Source organism: Papaver somniferum, chromosome 4 (assembly GCF_003573695.1).
Source record: "Papaver somniferum cultivar HN1 chromosome 4, ASM357369v1, whole genome shotgun sequence".
NCBI lineage: Eukaryota > Viridiplantae > Streptophyta > Magnoliopsida > Ranunculales > Papaveraceae > Papaver > Papaver somniferum.
In genome coordinates, this window is record NC_039361.1 from 11,181,631 (window position 1) to 11,201,481 (window position 19,851).

A 19,851-nucleotide genomic window follows, 5' to 3' on the forward strand; every position below is an offset into this window, starting at 1 on the left:
AACCCAAAGTCATACATTGAACATTAAAACTGAATCCAATCTTCTGTCACATTGCCATTTGCTATTTGGCCACTTAATCATGTCACCTCTTCTTAAAACATCACCAAGGACTCCATCTCCATCGCACTATACCTCATACACAACTTCGAAGACCATTTTAAGCCTCCTAAGCTCCTTCCTAGCTAGCTTCCCTGTCAGCTTGAGCATAAATTGACGACCTCTTGAGCTTCTTGTAGTAAAAAGAAGCTTTGTTACAACGCCAATGTTCCTACAAAAATATATTTTTGAAAAAGAGTGTAAGATTGAGAACAAAATGGAAGGAGATCAAGAGGTTACAGAAACTAGAATGCAAACAGTTCGCATTGAGCATACGTAAAAGTTGTACTACCTTTCTAAGGTAAAAGTGGCAGATCCATGGACCAAGTTGGGTCCAACAAGTTCACAAAACCTAATATCCACAACATAAGGCATACCAAATAACTATAAGTAACTATAAGTACAATTGCAACACAGAAGATCACTAGTAAAAGTTACCATAATGGGATCAGTAGCCACCGCTGCAACATTTATTATCGGTACTAGTAATCTGCATCAAACAACGACAAGGAAATTTTATTCAGTTAGCTGTGAGGCATATAACTATCCTGGAATCGACTAGTATTAGCTCCCAGTTGTATATCTATGGCTTTACATGATGAAAGTCAAACTCACAACGCAACTAAGCAAGGGAAATTACCACAACTTTACATAAAGCAATAGCCTTCTAAGAAAACATACCTTGTTGATATATGGCTCCATCTGACCTAATAGCTCATAACCCTGCATCCCAATCAATGATATATAGTCAGTTGCTGCATCTTAGGACAGATCCAAACAATTATCTAGGAATGCCATGTCAAAACAAACCTGTTTATAACAAGCAACATCCTCACAACATATTACTTTCCATAGCTCTGCCTCACAACATACTGCTGTTACTGCTACTAGCCACATGACACATCCCCCAGGAAAAAGGAACAAATACAGAGAGAGAGAGAGAGGGGGGGAGAGAGAGGAAAACCAAAGGCACTAAAGTTGGTTGGTTTTCTATACCATAAAAGGTGAATCATGTAAGGGTCGGGTACAATTCCAAGAAAATTACATGGTTAGTGCATTACTGATTGTATACCGTTGTATATTTGACAAATTCAAAAGTGTGCTAGGGAAGTTCTGTCGGGTGATGATGCAACAAAGAGCTTAACCGGTTGAGAACGAGAAAACAAGCACTTGAATCGAGAGTTCACTATCGAACAGTATTTCCCAACCTCAAGTTTATTCTAGAAATAATCTCAGTTGCCCAACTCTTCTCAATTTCTGTCTGAAACTTGCCTGCAAAGCATTGAAAAGCATATATAGTATGTCAAATTGCAAGATTGAACTGATAGTTGAAGTATTTTCACCATGTGAAAACAGAAGGAAAGCACGACAACATAATGCAATAAAACTGTCAACTTACCTGCCATGGACAGAAAAAAAACCCATCAATGACCTTCCCATGTTCTGCCAAGATAACAAAATGAAAAGGGAAAAGATAACAATAAGTAGACAATCCATGGTGGAAAAAGATAACAATAAGTAGACAATCCATGGTGGAAACTTGGGTCATATGCAATAGGACTATAGGAAGTGAAATCAAGGGGAAAATGAAGCACCATATATTATCTATAGTTAGGTTTTCTTTGTATAGCTTGACTACAAAACACAAATGCTTATTATGTTAAACTATTTCCTAAATTATATATTGTAGATGCCAATATGAGCAGGTTTTTAGCACATCAATAGAGTAACACCTATAGTTGGTTTCAAAGCCAGAGCAATGTAAAATATTATACCCTGGTTCACAACATATTATTTTACATGATTTGATTTGATCCTTGGAACAAGACCTGTACCAAACTCTCCACCATTTTTCAATCAAAATTCCACTACTACTGACTAGAATTAAAACCATAAATTGACCTTAAACATTTTACTCATATAGTAATTCATTTACAAAACTCATATATAATCAACAAATACACGAAACAATAGAGTCACCGTTCAATTAGTAATGGTGCTAGCTGAAAAACAGATCAAACCCATAACATCACCCAAATTACAATCCTTAACCACAAACATATAACCCAAAATAAGAATTTTGAACAATCCATTCCCAAACCCATATATAATTCCCCGGTAATTGAAGAAACGGTTACCTCATCGTTTCCATTAGGTTGTTTCTGAATCCAATTAATATTCCTACAAAGAAAAAAGAAACAAAGATCAACCTACATATAAAAATCTAGGGTTTTAAAATTCAAAACCAAATCTGGTGGAAGTTGGATTAATCGAAGTTTCTTGTTTCGATCTTGACCTGGTAATAGGATTAGAGAAGACCCATGAGATAATATGATCATCTTCATTATCGAAATCCACCAGATAAAAACTGTTTTTGCTTAAAAGAATGAGTACTGCAACAAGTAGCCAAAACTGCAAACGTCGATCGAAACGAGAAAGATGAAGATCGAGTTATGATAGGGAACAAAATTTTAAGAGAAAGAGAGATCGAGTTTGGCTGTAAGGTTCTGGCTGTGAGCTAGAGAGAAAGGAAATGATGGAAGAGGCCGACTGCGAGATAGCTAGGGTTTATTTTGTTTGTTTTGGGAGAGAGGGAGATACTAATCACAGCCGAACTCGGGTAGGACCGTAGTAGAACGAGAGACAACGAGAGTTGAGATGGAAACATGGCATTATAGGCGGCTAGCCACTTCTGGGTACGCCATAGAAGACTAGAGGTGGGTGTAAAAAAACCTAATGTATGTGTCGGACTCATTCTGTCACTTACGGGTTCATTATTAAATCACACACCTAGCAAAATATCACGTTTCAGAATGACAGTTTATTTACGTTAAATGATGGACCCCATAATTTTCATGTTATATGACAGGATTTGTTTGTGAAACATTATTCACGTAATTAATCTGTCATTTAAAAGTGTGATTAATACCCCTTTCTGGACTAGTGTGAGCTGGTAATATTTTACACAAAATTGGTTAAAAAGACCAAAATCAACAATTTCTGGGTGAAAAGAACATTTAGATTTTGATACTGTTTAAATGAACAAAAATGTAAAAATAACCAGGATGTAAACAGTTGCATCCTACCCCTTTTCAAATACTTTTCTTATTTTTAATTTACATCAGGATGCATCCAGTTTCATCCTTACTATTTTTTAAGTTTAAGTCAGGATGAATCCAGTTTCATCCTTGCTATTTTTTTGGTGTCCATTTCACCCATAATAATTTTTACTCGTCCATTTGAACCATGTTTTAAAAATATTTGGACAAATGACCCATTTTCTGAATATTTTATTTATTCAAAGTCCGCAAGAGACTCCCAAGTCCCCATCTAACTGCGCGTCAATAATTTGTGATGTTGTACTTGTTGTTTATGCAGGCCTTTTGAGAGTTAGATTAGGTAAACCATTCACTCAGTACTGTCCTCAACGGACCATATATAGTAAAACTTTCTTAAAATAATATTCGTTAAAATAATAATCTCTCTAAAATAATAAAATTCTTTAGTCCCAATTAGGCTTGCACAGGTTAAATTTTTTCTCACTAAAATAATAATCACTCTAAAATAATAAATTTTTTCGGTCCTAAAACTATTATTTTAAAGAAGTTTTACTGTAGTTAGGTTTCAGAAGTTTCTCTTCCAAAGAAATTAAACAATTCAACTTAATAGCTAAACAACTTCTTCATAAAGCATTTTTTTTCCCATTCTCTATCTCCATCGCTCTCTCTACAATATTGAAAGACTATTTCAGGAGATACGACAGTAAAACTTCTTTAAAATAGTAGTTTTGGGACCGAAAAAATTATTATTTTAAAGAGATTATTATTTTAGCGAGAAGAAATTTAACCTGTGCAAGCCTAATTGGGACTAAATTTTTTTATTATTTTAGAGAGATTATTATTTTAACGAGTATTATTTTAAGAAAGTTTTATTGTACTTTGCTATGATATTAGTGGAAGCAGTAAAGTATTTTGAAAGAAAATGGAGGTTCTCCTGAAGCTATAATGAGGTAAAATATTTAATTTTCAATAGTTTTATTCTTTTTTTAATCTTCACTTTAATATGTATGTATTCATGGTTACGTCTGCCATCCACCATGTTAACCAACTTTTGTTGATTTCTGATCTCTTTTTTCCGGGAGATGCTGCTTTGATATTTAAGGCATTGGTGAAAACTAAATATGGTAGAAGGATACACAAGATAGTTATACCATCGTCGATTGACCATTCAACTCAGAAGGAGAAACCAAGTTGAAAACATAGGAAAAGCCGACTTTGTAAGTATTGTCCGATTTCATTGATGTAACGATAGGTTCTCCCCCGATGACCTACTCATTGATTGTAGACACCGGAAGTGAGATTATACGTGGATTCGATGCTTTCTCTACTGAGATAAATATTACAGTAAAAAGTATTTCGACCCCGAGAATCTTCAACTTATGACATTATGTCGTGCACATTCAACAGATGTTCCAGCAGCCCCTTGGGGAAAAAAATGTGGGAACGATAATCAATGCCCGATATTATATAGGAAAACTAGCCAAAATGCCCCAATTTGGGAGGCATGGCTGTGAAAATGCCCCCGATTTTTAAAAAAAAAGGGTTAAAATGTCCCAATCCGCTAACTTTTCCATTCAAGCCACTTAAGTAGTGAATTTGGCACACATGTGACTTCACATATGTGAAAAAAAGACAATAATAACCCTTCAGGTTTAAGGGTTTTACGGTTCAAGGTTAGGATTCAGGGTTTCAGAGTTCAAGGTTTTAGAGTTTAGGGTTCAGGGGTGGTGGTTGTGGTGGCGGCGACGACGATGGCGGTGGTTCTGGTGGTGACGGTGGTGGTGGCAGCGACGGTGGTGGTTCTAGTAGTGGAGTAGTACTGGTGGTGGCGGTCGTGGTGGTGGAGATAGCAATGATGGAGACAATGGTGGTGGAGGCGTTGGCGGCGGTGGTGGTGAAGGTGGCGGTGGTGGCAGCGGTCAAGGTGATGGTTAAGGTGGTGGTGGTGGCGAAAATATGACACGTGTCGCAATATTAAAGGTTCGCTATTTTATATAAGAAAAATATCAATTTAACAAAAATTGGTGTTATAAATGAGTTTTCATCACATGCAGGAATTCACATGTATGCAAAATTGACCATTTAACTAGCTTGGATGGAAAAACTAACGGATTGGGGCATTTTAATTTTTTTAAAAACCTGGGGCATTTTAACAAACGACACCACCAAATTGGGGCATTTCAACTCTTTGCCCTGTTATATACTACCTCCGTCCCTAATTAGATGATCTAGTTAAAATTTACTAGTAAATTTAGAAATGATTTATCTTTCAAGCTATACAATGGATTTTCGTAAACTTTGTATCATCGGAAAGATTTTAAAACACCTATCTAATGTATATAAATATGGCTATCAAATTTTACATATTTTTTATAATAATACTAATCTATCACTCCACTTATTTATGATATATGTCATCTAATTAGGGACGGAGGAAATATAGAATAAATATCGGCATATAATAAAGTTGAAACATAGGAAAAGCTGACAACACAAATCATTAAAAAAAATAAAGTTACATATCCCTAATTTTACATTATGAGGTTTATGACGGGTTGTACAATTTTATTTTTATTTTTTTTGCATTGGGGATGTATTTTTCAGTTACAATGTGTATAATCTATGAAATTGGACTTAAAATTAATTACAGGAGCATCATGTGGATATATTTGCTGCAGGACCGCGTATATTATTGCATTGGTTGCATTACATTAATATGATTTCCTTAAGTTCAATTAGTTGAGCTAAGTTAAGTAATTGCAGTTTATTGCGTAGTTTAGCTTACTGATTGGCTGTCTGCTGAGTCTGAATAATAGTGCCACCATAGTCTTTTTCGGCTGTTACTAGGTGTATTAACGATGAAATCATTGAGATACGTCTCAAAATGTTGAACCAGAAAAAGAGAGACCAAGTTAAACAGAGAAAATACGAAGTTTTTGAATCTTAATAAAAGAAACGTAAGTTGTGACTAGTGAGTTTCGAACCCTTGATGCCAATCAATAAATGAAACTCGTGAGTTTGGCTCTAGTTAGTCCAACAACGCTCAGTTGGTAAATGAAAAGCTTATCATTAAGCTTGTCCGTTCGGGGAAATTCGATAAAATTGAAACGATACACGGAAGATTAGCATGGTCCCTGCGCCAAAGATGACTCTTTTTGTGCTGGCAGCATACATTTAATTAATGATTAAGAGATCATATTCAGAAAAAGTACGAAATCATTCTTGATCCAAGCGGCTAATAACCTTTCAACAGATTTAATTTAATTTCATTTCTTTTCTTTTTTTGGTAACTGTTTTATTTTTTTTCGAAGAAGATTATATCTAACTCCTTTAAAATCCTAAGCTCCTTAGGCTCCACGTTGAACGGTGACCTCGCCCTCTCACAGAATTGCTCCGTTTCATTTTTCCTCAAATGAGAGAAAAACAAGGTTTTTCTTCACAAAATAAAGTAATTTATTTATCATATTTTCTTAAAACTGTCTTTCCCGAAAACCAAAAAAAAAAAAAAAACCTCCACCTTCTTCTCCACCATCTACATATTTGTATCATCATGATATATTCACCTATCTTCTTTTGTTCGTTGATTTACCATCATGTATCATATCTGTCTCTGTGATGGATTTGATTATTTTGTTCGCTAATAAAATTATTTTATTTCAAAAGAAATCAGTTAGGTATAGATTTTTATTTTTGACGTTTAGTTTTGTGTGCTGGAAGCTTTGTAAATGGAGTTGGTTAATTATTGCGGTTTGCGGAAGCAGTTAAATAGCCCGACTCGACCTAAAAAGACTCTCTTTTACTAAACAAGAGATACAGTGCAGCTGAGATGTTCAAGCTTCAAACGATTTGAAGTGATCAAATATCAGAGACCGATAGCATATAAAAGAGTTCCAAACGATTTCTTAAGATATTCCTTTCTTTTCATCCCAAACACTTCTCCCCTTGCAGAAAAACCCTAAAAGGTTTTTTTTGTTTTTGTGTTTGTGTTTTTGTTCCATGCTTCCTCACTAAATTTAGTTCTGTTGATTTAGTTTTTTCAATTGTTCAGATCTGTAATCGTATTGATCAAGTGAAGCATTGAGGTAGTAATATTATGAATTCATTCAATTTATGTTTCGTGCACTGACAAACAAGAGAAGTCGCGCACTATGTTGACTGGTGAGATTTTGTTTTTCTAATGCGGGTTTTTTTTGTTACGGTTTTCAAATATTAATCTCTTTGAATATATATATATATATATATATATATATATATTATATATATCAGTTTTTATCTATAGTGTATTGTTGGTTTTTATAAGGTTAAACTCCAAAAGCCATATCTTAAATTTTGTATAGTAGATACATGTGATTTTGTTGATGATGGTCATTCACTGGCGTTTTTATTTCACATTGTTTGTAGGTTTTGAGGTGCGATCAGGTCCAATTGCATTCTGGACTTCTTGGTGTAAATTTTTGGATGAGTTACCCTAAGCCATAATGATTGATCTAAATTGCAGTATTTTGATTATTAAGGGTTTCTTATTTGATTTTTAGGTTTTGTATTTTGATTTTAGGTAACTATTTGATTAATTATGATGTAATTTTCAGTTTCAATACTGGTGATAACAACTCACAGGTAATATAAACTTTCAATATTTCTTTTCTTTATATATCATGATTTTCTTTATATACGTTTTGTTGCCTCCTACATCGTTTGCTTATGTTTTCTTTCTTCTTTGCCATCTGATGTGCTGGACGTAAGTTTATGTTAACTTCTTAATCTCTTTTAGGTCTCCCTCCCTCACCACCTTCGGCTCCCTCCATGCTAAATGGAGGGTTAAATTCTTTTCATGGAAATCACACTAGGACAATGCAACGACAGTGAATTTTATATGTATGTTGCTTGCTCCATGTTAGTAAACTTACTAACATGGATGGCTATTTTCTGATGATAATTTTGATATTATTTATTGAGTTCATAATCATGCATGTTATGTGGGTTATCCAATGATTGGATTTTCTTCTTATCTGAATTATGTATACAATTAGGGTTTTTTCTTTTGGGTTCATGATTTGGAGCCGTTATTCAGTTGAATTTTGCACTGGGGTTTAGTTTCCTACACTGCTTTTTTGATTGCAATCAGATTTAGGTTAATCAAAATCGAATTTAGTTTGTAATTAGTAGAAATAGATTTATGTTCTATCAAAAAAATCCTATGAAGCAAATATGACACTGAGATTTATGTTCATGCACTTTCTTTTAGTCTCTGTTTTACTGTTTGATATGCATATGTTTCAAATTTATTTTGTAATTAGTAAAAACATATTTATGTTCTATTAAAAAATCCTATGAAGCAAATATGACGAACACTTTTTTTTAGTCTCTGTTTTGTTGTCTGATATCCATCTGTTTGTTTTGCAGGATTGTAACATGGAAAAAATTGGTATAATTTCTGGATAAGGAAAGAGAACTCAGTGGTGTGTCTCATGTTTGTTGTATTGACACTGTTTTATTCTTTTTTTTTCATGGATTAGTCACTTTGTATTCTTCCGACCGAAGCTCCATGAATAAAATAATTTTAATATGTAGTAACAGATGTATCACAAATTCAGTTTATTTATGGGTTTTTGGTTTCTCACAAATTACAGAAGTCGGGATAATTAGTAGTAGGTTCATAATTGGCGTTGTTGTAACTATCTTCATCTTAATTCAGGTACACTTCTGTTTTATTTTGTTATGATTTTCAAAGCTCATTATCTCTAATCAATGTGTAACTTGGAGTGTATTAGTATCTGCACAGAAGCAAAAAAAAAGATTGATAAACAAAGAAGTGGGGGGGTAGTGGTGGATATCAGTAGCTGAACTCCTAACACGGGATGGTAATAAACTAATAATATACTTCAGTAAAGAATGTTCTTTAATGAGCATCAAAGACTAATGAGCATCATGATGCAACTTGCGGCCAATATGGTGATAAAAACTTGGATGATATGATGGCATTTGCAGAAATAAAAACTTCAGAAAAAGCATTACCAAACACATGATGGGAAAATGGTGGCTTAGCATTTTAGATTTCCTTCTCGGACATTTAGTATTTTTAAGACACCTTCACTTTTATTTGTTAAGTAGAATTTGAGATTTTTTATGCAATATTTTGTTTTCTTATGCAAATTCTTATTTCTTTGGTATCCAAGTTACGACAACTTATTAAATTCACCAATTTCTAAACTACTGATGTCATCTTACAATTCTATATGCAAACACTTGAATCGCTCACCTTCTTTCCATTTCATATTCAGCTTAATTGTATATATGTTCAAAGCCACAGAAAATCCAAGGTTTACTGCATGGAAATAACGCGAGACCAAATAAAAACAAAAAAAATGCGTTAGGATAGGGCGAGACCAGGCGAAGCCGAGCGATGCCATATCAAAAACAATGCATGCGCACGGGTAAAACAAAACCGAGCCACACCAAATCAAAAATCCTAAGCTAATGCGCGGGGCAAAAGCATATCACACTAAATAAAAAATATAGTTAAAAGAAAAAGAAGCCCGATGCATAGCACGGGCATAAATCTAGAATATGAACGGATACTTGCTTTTCTAATGATATTACCACCGAATGGTCAAGTTAATTTTTCCTAATGAATGAAAAGATCGCCAAGCGTCCACAAGAACGACGTGGATGCATTTCCATTTGGGTTATTAAGTTCTGCTAGGGTTCGTTTGCAACAGCTTCCAATCAATTTAAAGGACTTGGGCGAGGCGAAGCCGAGCTTTACTAAATCAAATGGGGATTTGGGAGAGGCGAAGCCGATCTTTACCAAATCAAAGAAAAAGCCAGTGATACATTGCATTTATAGTTTGTAGTTGTAGAATGAATTGGTGAACCAAGTTTGCGAAGCTCGGGCACAAAATCTAGTTAAAAAGAAAAGAACCTTACACGTATAAAGGTTTTGGTAACTGTTGATCTACCTGAGAGCAAGTAGAGTGATTAGCATGTTTCCTTACATTTGAGTACAATTTAGAAACGAGCAACTGCTAGTGATAACATTTGCTAGATTGTAATACTTAGCTAAGCCATAACTGATGGAAATGACACATATCTACTGTTGGTGCTCATCGTTACTTTTTTGTTGTTGACCTTTAATTGACCCGAAGTTCAAGTTTGCATCTTACACCACACGCTCTCAATCAAATTCAAATCCAATCGCACAGTTAAGTCACTTGTCAGGTGCTATTTGCGCAGAAATTGGGTTTCCACCTCCGGTTAGCCAAGGGCCATTATGTATCTGTCGTTTATTTTATTCTTGGCTTAATTACATCTCTGAAATTCATCCCAGAAAATGTGCATCATAGTGCTTGTTCTCTTCTTGGGAATTCAGCGAATCCTCTCCCATAAAAGCTAGGGGTGAGCATGGTAAAACTACGTTACTCATCAAACCGGGTTCATAACATTTTTCTACTGTTGTTATTTTCACGGCTTCTATCAAAAATGCTGATTTAATAAAAAAATATGTCTAGTAATGGGCGGAACCAGCTTAGAGCATGGATTTACAGTTGCACACCCGGCCAGCACAACTCGCTCTCAGGCCCAATAGTAATTAGTTTTACATTTTTGGCATAAATTAGGAATGATTTTTTAGGAACCATGGTTTTTTTGAGGGATCATGGTTTTATTAGACCACCTTCCCTGTAGTGATAAGGGGTGTCCTAAAACGTTGAAATGACTAACCTACTTTTAACCTAATTTAATTTAAAACCAACCTAATAACCCTTGATGCCAATCAATAAATGAAACTCGTGAGTTTGGCTCTAGTTAGTCCAACAACGCTCAGTTGGTAAATGAAAAGCTTATCATTAAGCTTGTCCGTTCGGGGAAATTCAATAAAATTGAAACGATACACGGAAGATTAGCATGGTCCCTGCGCCAAAGATGACTCTTTTTGTGCTGGCAGCATACATTTAATTAATGATTAAGAGATCATATTCAGAAAAAGTACGAAATCATTCTTGATCCAAGCGGCTAATAACCTTTCAACAGATTTAATTTAATTTCATTTCTTTTCTTTTTTTGGTAACTGTTTTATTTTTTTTCGAAGAAGATTATATCTAACTCCTTTAAAATCCTAAGCTCCTTAGGCTCCACGTTGAACGGTGACCTCGCCCTCTCACAGAATTGCTCCGTTTCATTTTTCCTCAAATGAGAGAAAAACAAGGTTTTTCTTCACAAAATAAAGTAATTTATTTATCATATTTTCTTAAAACTGTCTTTCCCGAAAACCAAAAAAAAAAAAAAAACCTCCACCTTCTTCTCCACCATCTACATATTTGTATCATCATGATATATTCACCTATCTTCTTTTGTTCGTTGATTTACCATCATGTATCATATCTGTCTCTGTGATGGATTTGATTATTTTGTTCGCTAATAAAATTATTTTATTTCAAAAGAAATCAGTTAGGTATAGATTTTTATTTTTGACGTTTAGTTTTGTGTGCTGGAAGCTTTGTAAATGGAGTTGGTTAATTATTGCGGTTTGCGGAAGCAGTTAAATAGCCCGACTCGACCTAAAAAGACTCTCTTTTACTAAACAAGAGATACAGTGCAGCTGAGATGTTCAAGCTTCAAACGATTTGAAGTGATCAAATATCAGAGACCGATAGCATATAAAAGAGTTCCAAACGATTTCTTAAGATATTCCTTTCTTTTCATCCCAAACACTTCTCCCCTTGCAGAAAAACCCTAAAAGGTTTTTTTTGTTTTTGTGTTTGTGTTTTTGTTCCATGCTTCCTCACTAAATTTAGTTCTGTTGATTTAGTTTTTTCAATTGTTCAGATCTGTAATCGTATTGATCAAGTGAAGCATTGAGGTAGTAATATTATGAATTCATTCAATTTATGTTTCGTGCACTGACAAACAAGAGAAGTCGCGCACTATGTTGACTGGTGAGATTTTGTTTTTCTAATGCGGGTTTTTTTTGTTACGGTTTTCAAATATTAATCTCTTTGAATATATATATATATATATATATATATATATCAGTTTTTATCTTATAGTGTATTGTTGGTTTTTATAAGGTTAAACTCCAAAAGCCATATCTTAAATTTTGTATAGTAGATACATGTGATTTTGTTGATGATGGTCATTCACTGGCGTTTTTATTTCACATTGTTTGTAGGTTTTGAGGTGCGATCAGGTCCAATTGCATTCTGGACTTCTTGGTGTAAATTTTTGGATGAGTTACCCTAAGCCATAATGATTGATCTAAATTGCAGTATTTTGATTATTAAGGGTTTCTTATTTGATTTTTAGGTTTTGTATTTTGATTTTAGGTAACTATTTGATTAATTATGATGTAATTTTCAGTTTCAATACTGGTGATAACAACTCACAGGTAATATAAACTTTCAATATTTCTTTTCTTTATATATCATGATTTTCTTTATATACGTTTTGTTGCCTCCTACATCGTTTGCTTATGTTTTCTTTCTTCTTTGCCATCTGATGTGCTGGACGTAAGTATTTATGTTAACTTCTTAATCTCTTTTAGGTCTCCCTCCCTCACCACCTTCGGCTCCCTCCATGCTAAATGGAGGGTTAAATTCTTTTCATGGAAATCACACTAGGACAATGCAACGACAGTGAATTTTATATGTATGTTGCTTGCTCCATGTTAGTAAACTTACTAACATGGATGGCTATTTTCTGATGATAATTTTGATATTATTTTATTGAGTTCATAATCATGCATGTTATGTGGTGTTATCCAATGATTGGATTTTTCTTCTTATCTGAATTATGTATACAATTAGGGTTTTTCTTTTGGGTTCATGATTTGGAGCCGTTATTCAGTTGAATTTTGCACTGGGGTTTAGTTTCCTACACTGCTTTTTTGATTGCAATCAGATTTAGGTTAATCAAAATCGAATTTAGTTTGTAATTAGTAGAAATAGATTTATGTTCTATCAAAAAAATCCTATGAAGCAAATATGACACTGAGATTTATGTTCATGCACTTTCTTTTAGTCTCTGTTTTACTGTTTGATATGCATATGTTTCAAATTTATTTTGTAATTAGTAAAAACATATTTATGTTCTATTAAAAAATCCTATGAAGCAAATATGACGAACACTTTTTTTTAGTCTCTGTTTTGTTGTCTGATATCCATCTGTTTGTTTTGCAGGATTGTAACATGGAAAAAATTGGTATAATTTCTGGATAAGGAAAGAGAACTCAGTGGTGTGTCTCATGTTTGTTGTATTGACACTGTTTTATTCTTTTTTTTTTCATGGATTAGTCACTTTGTATTCTTCCGACCGAAGCTCCATGAATAAAATAATTTTAATATGTAGTAACAGATGTATCACAAATTCAGTTTATTTATGGGTTTTTGGTTTCTCACAAATTACAGAAGTCGGGATAATTAGTAGTAGGTTCATAATTGGCGTTGTTGTAACTATCTTCATCTTAATTCAGGTACACTTCTGTTTTATTTTGTTATGATTTTCAAAGCTCATTATCTCTAATCAATGTGTAACTTGGAGTGTATTAGTATCTGCACAGAAGCAAAAAAAAAAGATTGATAAACAAAGAAGTGGGGGGTAGTGGTGGATATCAGTAGCTGAACTCCTAACACGGGATGGTAATAAACTAATAATATACTTCAGTAAAGAATGTTCTTTAATGAGCATCAAAGACTAATGAGCATCATGATGCAACTTGCGGCCAATATGGTGATAAAAACTTGGATGATATGATGGCATTTGCAGAAATAAAAACTTCAGAAAAAGCATTACCAAACACATGATGGGAAAATGGTGGCTTAGCATTTTAGATTTCCTTCTCGGACATTTAGTATTTTTAAGACACCTTCACTTTTATTTGTTAAGTAGAATTTGAGATTTTTTTATGCAATATTTTGTTTTCTTATGCAAATTCTTATTTCTTTGGTATCCAAGTTACGACAACTTATTAAATTCACCAATTTCTAAACTACTGATGTCATCTTACAATTCTATATGCAAACACTTGAATCGCTCACCTTCTTTCCATTTCATATTCAGCTTAATTGTATATATGTTCAAAGCCACAGAAAATCCAAGGTTTACTGCATGGAAATAACGCGAGACCAAATAAAAACAAAAAAAATGCGTTAGGATAGGGCGAGACCAGGCGAAGCCGAGCGATGCCATATCAAAAACAATGCATGCGCACGGGTAAAACAAAACCGAGCCACACCAAATCAAAAATCCTAAGCTAATGCGCGGGGCAAAAGCATATCACACTAAATAAAAAATATAGTTAAAAGAAAAAGAAGCCCGATGCATAGCACGGGCATAAATCTAGAATATGAACGGATACTTGCTTTTCTAATGATATTACCACCGAATGGTCAAGTTAATTTTTCCTAATGAATGAAAAGATCGCCAAGCGTCCACAAGAACGACGTGGATGCATTTCCATTTGGGTTATTAAGTTCTGCTAGGGTTCGTTTGCAACAGCTTCCAATCAATTTAAAGGACTTGGGCGAGGCGAAGCCGAGCTTTACTAAATCAAATGGGGATTTGGGAGAGGCGAAGCCGATCTTTACCAAATCAAAGAAAAAGCCAGTGATACATTGCATTTATAGTTTGTAGTTGTAGAATGAATTGGTGAACCAAGTTTGCGAAGCTCGGGCACAAAATCTAGTTAAAAAGAAAAGAACCTTACACGTATAAAGGTTTTGGTAACTGTTGATCTACCTGAGAGCAAGTAGAGTGATTAGCATGTTTCCTTACATTTGAGTACAATTTAGAAACGAGCAACTGCTAGTGATAACATTTGCTAGATTGTAATACTTAGCTAAGCCATAACTGATGGAAATGACACATATCTACTGTTGGTGCTCATCGTTACTTTTTTGTTGTTGACCTTTAATTGACCCGAAGTTCAAGTTTGCATCTTACACCACACGCTCTCAATCAAATTCAAATCCAATCGCACAGTTAAGTCACTTGTCAGGTGCTATTTGCGCAGAAATTGGGTTTCCACCTCCGGTTAGCCAAGGGCCATTATGTATCTGTCGTTTATTTTATTCTTGGCTTAATTACATCTCTGAAATTCATCCCAGAAAATGTGCATCATAGTGCTTGTTCTCTTCTTGGGAATTCAGCGAATCCTCTCCCATAAAAGCTAGGGGTGAGCATGGTAAAACTACGTTACTCATCAAACCGGGTTCATAACATTTTTCTACTGTTGTTATTTTCACGGCTTCTATCAAAAATGCTGATTTAATAAAAAAATATGTCTAGTAATGGGCGGAACCAGCTTAGAGCATGGATTTACAGTTGCACACCCGGCCAGCACAACTCGCTCTCAGGCCCAATAGTAATTAGTTTTACATTTTTGGCATAAATTAGGAATGATTTTTTAGGAACCATGGTTTTTTTGAGGGATCATGGTTTTATTAGACCACCTTCCCTGTAGTGATAAGGGGTGTCCTAAAACGTTGAAATGACTAACCTACTTTTAACCTAATTTAATTTAAAACCAACCTAATAACCCTTGATGCCAATCAATAAATGAAACTCGTGAGTTTGGCTCTAGTTAGTCCAACAACGCTCAGTTGGTAAATGAAAAGCTTATCATTAAGCTTGTCCGTTCGGGGAAATTCAATAAAATTGAAACGATACACGGAAGATTAGCATGGTCCCTGCGCCAAAGATGACTCTTTTTGTGCTGGCAGCATACATTTAATTAATGATTAAGAGATCATATTCAGAAAAAGTACGAAATCATTCTTGATCCAAGCGGCTAATAACCTTTCAACAGATTTAATTTAATTTCATTTCTTTTCTTTTTTTGGTAACTGTTTTATTTTTTTTCGAAGAAGATTATATCTAACTCCTTTAAAATCCTAAGCTCCTTAGGCTCCACGTTGAACGGTGACCTCGCCCTCTCACAGAATTGCTCCGTTTCATTTTTCCTCAAATGAGAGAAAAACAAGGTTTTTCTTCACAAAATAAAGTAATTTATTTATCATATTTTCTTAAAACTGTCTTTCCCGAAAACCAAAAAAAAAAAAAAAACCTCCACCTTCTTCTCCACCATCTACATATTTGTATCATCATGATATATTCACCTATCTTCTTTTGTTCGTTGATTTACCATCATGTATCATATCTGTCTCTGTGATGGATTTGATTATTTTGTTCGCTAATAAAATTATTTTATTTCAAAAGAAATCAGTTAGGTATAGATTTTTATTTTTGACGTTTAGTTTTGTGTGCTGGAAGCTTTGTAAATGGAGTTGGTTAATTATTGCGGTTTGCGGAAGCAGTTAAATAGCCCGACTCGACCTAAAAAGACTCTCTTTTACTAAACAAGAGATACAGTGCAGCTGAGATGTTCAAGCTTCAAACGATTTGAAGTGATCAAATATCAGAGACCGATAGCATATAAAAGAGTTCCAAACGATTTCTTAAGATATTCCTTTCTTTTCATCCCAAACACTTCTCCCCTTGCAGAAAAACCCTAAAAGGTTTTTTTTGTTTTTGTGTTTGTGTTTTTGTTCCATGCTTCCTCACTAAATTTAGTTCTGTTGATTTAGTTTTTTCAATTGTTCAGATCTGTAATCGTATTGATCAAGTGAAGCATTGAGGTAGTAATATTATGAATTCATTCAATTTATGTTTCGTGCACTGACAAACAAGAGAAGTCGCGCACTATGTTGACTGGTGAGATTTTGTTTTTCTAATGCGGGTTTTTTTTGTTACGGTTTTCAAATATTAATCTCTTTGAATATATATATATATATATATATATATATATCAGTTTTTATCTTATAGTGTATTGTTGGTTTTTATAAGGTTAAACTCCAAAAGCCATATCTTAAATTTTGTATAGTAGATACATGTGATTTTGTTGATGATGGTCATTCACTGGCGTTTTTATTTCACATTGTTTGTAGGTTTTGAGGTGCGATCAGGTCCAATTGCATTCTGGACTTCTTGGTGTAAATTTTTGGATGAGTTACCCTAAGCCATAATGATTGATCTAAATTGCAGTATTTTGATTATTAAGGGTTTCTTATTTGATTTTTAGGTTTTGTATTTTGATTTTAGGTAACTATTTGATTAATTATGATGTAATTTTCAGTTTCAATACTGGTGATAACAACTCACAGGTAATATAAACTTTCAATATTTCTTTTCTTTATATATCATGATTTTCTTTATATACGTTTTGTTGCCTCCTACATCGTTTGCTTATGTTTTCTTTCTTCTTTGCCATCTGATGTGCTGGACGTAAGTATTTATGTTAACTTCTTAATCTCTTTTAGGTCTCCCTCCCTCACCACCTTCGGCTCCCTCCATGCTAAATGGAGGGTTAAATTCTTTTCATGGAAATCACACTAGGACAATGCAACGACAGTGAATTTTATATGTATGTTGCTTGCTCCATGTTAGTAAACTTACTAACATGGATGGCTATTTTCTGATGATAATTTTGATATTATTTTATTGAGTTCATAATCATGCATGTTATGTGGTGTTATCCAATGATTGGATTTTTCTTCTTATCTGAATTATGTATACAATTAGGGTTTTTCTTTTGGGTTCATGATTTGGAGCCGTTATTCAGTTGAATTTTGCACTGGGGTTTAGTTTCCTACACTGCTTTTTTGATTGCAATCAGATTTAGGTTAATCAAAATCGAATTTAGTTTGTAATTAGTAGAAATAGATTTATGTTCTATCAAAAAAATCCTATGAAGCAAATATGACACTGAGATTTATGTTCATGCACTTTCTTTTAGTCTCTGTTTTACTGTTTGATATGCATATGTTTCAAATTTATTTTGTAATTAGTAAAAACATATTTATGTTCTATTAAAAAATCCTATGAAGCAAATATGACGAACACTTTTTTTTAGTCTCTGTTTTGTTGTCTGATATCCATCTGTTTGTTTTGCAGGATTGTAACATGGAAAAAATTGGTATAATTTCTGGATAAGGAAAGAGAACTCAGTGGTGTGTCTCATGTTTGTTGTATTGACACTGTTTTATTCTTTCTTTTTTTCATGGATTAGTCACTTTGTATTCTTCCGACCGAAGCTCCATGAATAAAATAATTTTAATATGTAGTAACAGATGTATCACAAATTCAGTTTATTTATGGGTTTTTGGTTTCTCACAAATTACAGAAGTCGGGATAATTAGTAGTAGGTTCATAATTGGCGTTGTTGTAACTATCTTCATCTTAATTCAGGTACACTTCTGTTTTATTTTGTTATGATTTTCAAAGCTCATTATCTCTAATCAATGTGTAACTTGGAGTGTATTAGTATCTGCACAGAAGCAAAAAAAAAAGATTGATAAACAAAGAAGTGGGGGGTAGTGGTGGATATCAGTAGCTGAACTCCTAACACGGGATGGTAATAAACTAATAATATACTTCAGTAAAGAATGTTCTTTAATGAGCATCAAAGACTAATGAGCATCATGATGCAACTTGCGGCCAATATGGTGATAAAAACTTGGATGATATGATGGCATTTGCAGAAATAAAAACTTCAGAAAAAGCATTACCAAACACATGATGGGAAAATGGTGGCTTAGCATTTTAGATTTCCTTCTCGGACATTTAGTATTTTTAAGACACCTTCACTTTTATTTGTTAAGTAGAATTTGAGATTTTTTTATGCAATATTTTGTTTTCTTATGCAAATTCTTATTTCTTTGGTATCCAAGTTACGACAACTTATTAAATTCACCAATTTCTAAACTACTGATGTCATCTTACAATTCTATATGCAAACACTTGAATCGCTCACCTTCTTTCCATTTCATATTCAGCTTAATTGTATATATGTTCAAAGCCACAGAAAATCCAAGGTTTACTGCATGGAAATAACGCGAGACCAAATAAAAACAAAAAAAATGCGTTAGGATAGGGCGAGACCAGGCGAAGCCGAGCGATGCCATATCAAAAACAATGCATGCGCACGGGTAAAACAAAACCGAGCCACACCAAATCAAAAATCCTAAGCTAATGCGCGGGGCAAAAGCATATCACACTAAATAAAAAATATAGTTAAAAGAAAAAGAAGCCCGATGCATAGCACGGGCATAAATCTAGAATATGAACGGATACTTGCTTTTCTAATGATATTACCACCGAATGGTCAAGTTAATTTTTCCTAATGAATGAAAAGATCGCCAAGCGTCCACAAGAACGACGTGGATGCATTTCCATTTGGGTTATTAAGTTCTGCTAGGGTTCGTTTGCAACAGCTTCCAATCAATTTAAAGGACTTGGGCGAGGCGAAGCCGAGCTTTACTAAATCAAATGGGGATTTGGGAGAGGCGAAGCCGATCTTTACCAAATCAAAGAAAAAGCCAGTGATACATTGCATTTATAGTTTGTAGTTGTAGAATGAATTGGTGAACCAAGTTTGCGAAGCTCGGGCACAAAATCTAGTTAAAAAGAAAAGAACCTTACACGTATAAAGGTTTTGGTAACTGTTGATCTACCTGAGAGCAAGTAGAGTGATTAGCATGTTTCCTTACATTTGAGTACAATTTAGAAACGAGCAACTGCTAGTGATAACATTTGCTAGATTGTAATACTTAGCTAAGCCATAACTGATGGAAATGACACATATCTACTGTTGGTGCTCATCGTTACTTTTTTGTTGTTGACCTTTAATTGACCCGAAGTTCAAGTT

General features: G+C 34.0%; 1 long non-coding RNA gene and 3 other non-coding genes across 5 annotated transcripts; 3 read left to right on the forward strand and 1 right to left on the reverse strand.

Annotated features, from left to right (window-relative positions):
- Positions 1-551: 551 nt before the first annotated feature.
- On the reverse strand, positions 552-1,541 carry LOC113273529. 2 transcript variants are annotated; one of them, XR_003322462.1, is made up of 4 exons: positions 1,496-1,541; positions 907-1,368; positions 778-819; positions 552-586 (listed from the first exon to the last, which is right to left on the reverse strand). It is a non-coding gene; the product is annotated as an uncharacterized LOC113273529 (long non-coding RNA). The 2 variants fall into 2 exon arrangements; XR_003322461.1 differs by lacking the exon at positions 1,496-1,541 and having other exon boundaries at positions 907-1,432.
- Positions 1,542-6,231: 4,690 nt separating this feature from the next.
- On the forward strand, positions 6,232-6,335 carry LOC113276959. The gene has a single exon (XR_003324742.1). It is a non-coding gene; the product is annotated as a U6 spliceosomal RNA (small nuclear RNA).
- Positions 6,336-11,006: 4,671 nt separating this feature from the next.
- Positions 11,007-11,110, forward strand: LOC113276960. Its single transcript, XR_003324743.1, has one exon. It is a non-coding gene; the product is annotated as a U6 spliceosomal RNA (small nuclear RNA).
- Positions 11,111-15,777: 4,667 nt separating this feature from the next.
- LOC113276961 lies at positions 15,778-15,881 on the forward strand. Its single transcript, XR_003324744.1, has one exon. It is a non-coding gene; the product is annotated as a U6 spliceosomal RNA (small nuclear RNA).
- The last annotated feature ends 3,970 nt before the right edge of the window (positions 15,882-19,851 follow it).